This window comes from Callospermophilus lateralis, assembly GCF_048772815.1.
Source record: "Callospermophilus lateralis isolate mCalLat2 chromosome 11 unlocalized genomic scaffold, mCalLat2.hap1 SUPER_11_unloc_3, whole genome shotgun sequence".
NCBI lineage: Eukaryota > Metazoa > Chordata > Mammalia > Rodentia > Sciuridae > Callospermophilus > Callospermophilus lateralis.
In genome coordinates, this window is record NW_027510155.1 from 567,493 (window position 1) to 571,684 (window position 4,192).

Here is a 4,192-nt window from a genome sequence, read left to right on the forward strand (position 1 = left end):
GCATGACACTTTTCTAGGTTTCACGGGCCATGTGGAGGAATCAGCCCAAACACCTTGAGATAGCACTCAATTCATAGTTTACTTAGGGACACATGTGGCTTAGGGAGAACTTCTTACCTCGGAACGTGTTTCTTCAAATGAGATGAGAGTCAAAATCAAGGTATTGAGTACACTAATTAAAATGGCTGTGCTTTTTGGAAGCAGCAGGATTCATCAATACATGTAACAGTGCTTTGTCACTGCCTTTGGACCTAACACGTATCAGTGTAGATGAACAGAGGCACAGTAAGAAAGATAGCTGGCATAAAACACCAAGGAGAAGGGGCTAAGCTGCCTTACTGGGTTGACTTTTTTCACTCTGGTGGCACTTTCTGTTGTCTGTATGAACAGAGTTTCCAAGTACTTACCCACTTAGCCGGCCTCTCTGTTATTCAAAAGTTGAACTACAGGGAGAGATGGATCAGTTTACCACCTGGGAGGCCTTTTCTTCCACATTTTCTGCCCATTGCATGCTTTTGTTTTTTTCAGCTCTTCCTACAAGCCCCCCTAATCCTGATCTCTCCTTAGTCCTTATGATATCTTTAGGTGTCCCCTTTGCTCCTGTTCATGGAGTCATGTGTACAGAAATTATACCTGGTTCCATTGAACTCTACTTAATTCTTTGTCACCTCTGTGCTCCTTTTGACAAGTCACCCCTCAACACTTACTGTAACCCTTTAAATTTTTTGTCCATTTTCATTTAAAAAACTCTTTCAAAAATTGAACCATTTCGCATGCAGATACAGTCTTCTTGATCTGCTATTAATCCCCCACTACTAACATTGTACGTTATTGAAATGTACATTTCCAGACCGTTTTCAGAATTTTGATTTCGGTATATCTATCTGTCTATTTATTTACAAACATAACATGGTATTCTGAAAGTATCATTCTGCTTTTGGAGCTCTACATTGTGTTTTTCAGGAGCAGGCTTATTAAACAGAGATGAATCCGTGTTACCTAGATTGAGTTCAAACCGGAATGTGCACTCTGATTCCCATTATATTGTTCTACCTACTAATGGACAGTTCAGTTATATCCAAACCTCACCCCCTCCCCCATTAAGTAAAACCCCTGTGGAGAGACATGTAGATGCCTTTATGAACATATTGATAATTTTTCATGGCACTGTTTTCCAAAAACCAGTTAGTAAAATCAATTTATTCCTTTGCAGCCTGAAATTACCTTCATTCCAGTTTACTGGTATAAGAACCGCAGTATATCAGCAACTATTCTCCAATAGTAGTTCAGGCAAAAGTTATTCTAGATAACAATCAGTGCGGGATCCTCCATGTATTTTACACAGCCCATGGCAGGGGACATCCGTCCACCCGTTTAGAACAACTGATGTTTTATGCTGGCAATTTAGATATATTGAAAGGACTTATTTGAAAACAGTTGAGACATTATGTATGATGGCTTTGTTTTTCTAGGCCTGAATTTTTCACATTTCAATTAATTGTAGGTTAAGTATCAGGCAGATTCTTCACTGGGCTTCAAATGTGATAAAGTTGCTTCTTATTTTTAAGAAGGCCGTTGCAATCCTGCATTTATTTTGCACCTCAGTGCTTGTTTTACACACAAGCACACACACCCACACACCACACACATCAACAAACACACAAACACATAATTAGAGCACATTTAACACTCAAATAATGCTTTACCTACTAATTCATAACTACGGTATTTTTTTAATAAGTATTGTGTCTTGGTCTCTACTGGGGAAACATTGTTCAATGTGAGTTCTCTGGTTTGTTGTAGGACAGTGAATGTTCACTTGTTGGCAATGATATAGAAATGGGGAGTAAGAGTTTAAAAGTTTTTACAGTAGGTAGGCAGAGTCAGAGTATGGAATCTAAGAATAAGAAATTGGGGAATTTCCTCTATGTTTCTTCATTTCAATCTCCTAATAATTCATGTATATTTTCTAAAAGTCTCCCAGAAAACAAGGACTAGGTCAATCCACATATCAGTGAACCATAACAAAATGCGAATCTTAGTTTCAAATAAACAGTCATAAAATCAAAAAGACAGGTGCTGGGGTTTTGGCTCAGCACTAGAGTGCTGGCTTCACACTTTCAAAGGTCCTGAGTTGGATCCCCAACACCATATGTGAAAGGAATGAATGAACCAATGCATGAGTGTATGATGAATTAATGAAAGGTATAAGGAGGAGGAGGAAGAGGAGGAGGAGGAGGAGAAATAGAAGATGATGAGTAATTTGACAGAAGGGAAAAAGCGGAGGAGAGTGAGTTTAAAGTGTGGTTTCCAATTCCCAAACGTTAAATTACAGCAGACGTGATAGAGAGAGAAGATGGGAGGGCAGGAGAGGGGGGATAGTAGAGGCTAGAAAAGGTAGCAGAATACAATTGTTACTAATATGGCATTTTGTAAAAATGTGGATGTGTAAACCTTTTATTTGTGCAATCTGTATATGGGGTCAAAATGGGAGTTCATAACTCACTTGAATCTAATGTAGGCAATATGATATCTCAAGAGCTATGTAATGTTTTCAGCAACCAATATAAGAAAGAGGTCTTCATTTTTATTTGTAGTTGAGATCTCCTGTTTTTGTTACATGTTTAATTGTGTTCTCTCCTTTAGTCCTCGCATGCTCTAGTTATTCTGATATGGAAAAACTAGCTGAAAAGCCCAACCAGTCTCTAAATCAGTGACAATTTTTCATGAAGCCTTAAGTCACATTACATTTGCTACAGTCATACTAAATTCACTTCTTTGTTGGGAGTTTAAAAGATATTTCCATCAGCTAGATTACAAGTACCTAGAACTCCCATTCTTGTTTATGTAAGAGTGGCTTCATCAGATTAAATGCTGTTCTCTGGAATGACATAAAATAGGAATAATTTACTCGTAAGATTCCTATGTAAACCATCTTTATTTACAAAATAGTATCTTAAGGATTATTGTTTCATTGAGCTTCAATTGGAGCCAAAGTATAGTCAATTACTGAAGTAAAAGCAGTTACTTAAAAACTAAAAATGAGAGATAAGTCAAATTACATTTGAAGAGAGAGCAACAGCATGAGGTTTCTTGTTTGGTTCTGGATGTTGAGTAACAGGCTCATTTGCAGGTGGAAGGAACCCTTCAGGGAACTCACTTGTACTTTCAGAATCGGGGTGTAGAGGGCTGAATTCCTGCTCTTGGGGGAAGATTGTGAGGAAAACGCCCTCCCTGCATAGACACTTCACATTGGAAATGGAGTGGGTTGGGGGCCAGGTGGAGAATAATCTCCAGGTTCCCAGACAAGTTTCCTGGGAGAGGTGGAGGAAAAAAAAGTTCTCTTCTCATGAACTGACTCTTTGGGTCAACTGGAAACAAGGCACCTCTGACTGGAGCGAAAGGTGCCAACACAGAGCCAGAGCCAGTTGCTTGGTTTTCAGCATGGAGTGGTGAATCAGGCACATCAGAGTCCAAAGGAGGCATATTAGGAATTCTGTGTTCTGCTGGTCCCGATGCTCTACCACAATTTGAGTAAAACCTATCTTGCCTTTGTAGAGGAAGACGTGCATCAGAAGAATATGGTTGGCCTGGCGGAGTTATCATCAGCCTGCTGGCCTGTTCCCTTGGAGGAGAGAGGGGCCCAGTCTGAGAAGGTGCTCTCTGAAAATCAGTGAACTTATGACAGCTGGATTCTCTTCCTTTACTGCTAGTCGCATGGTCCAGAGGATTCTCCAGGGCCCCTTGACCCTCTTCCTCCTCCCTCTGGAGTAAAAGATGAGAGTGTGAGTGGACCACTCTTTTCAAAATGAGGAGGTCTCCTTTCAGATGAAGGGTGACCTATTGGTGAGGGCCCATTTGGAGAAGGCTTTCTGCCCATTGCTGAGTTGGAAACATCCAGTGCATCATAGGGATCTTTTTCTACAAGTTCAAATCTAAGCTCCTTCTCAGTTAATTTTTGTCTGTTGCGTGCATTTTGTTTCCTGAAATAACTGAGGTTTCTTTCAGCAATCTGAGCTGCCAACTCACTAGCATGTGCTTCTTTCTCAGAGGAAATAATCTTCCCCAGACAGGAATGAATGGTTCTCTGCAATTCTTCTTCAAGATATTGGGCTCTCTTTCTGTAGGTCTCCAGGTGTTTTATTGTATGGCTCATCTTTTCTTCGACTTTGGAATGTTTCTCCTCTTGCTC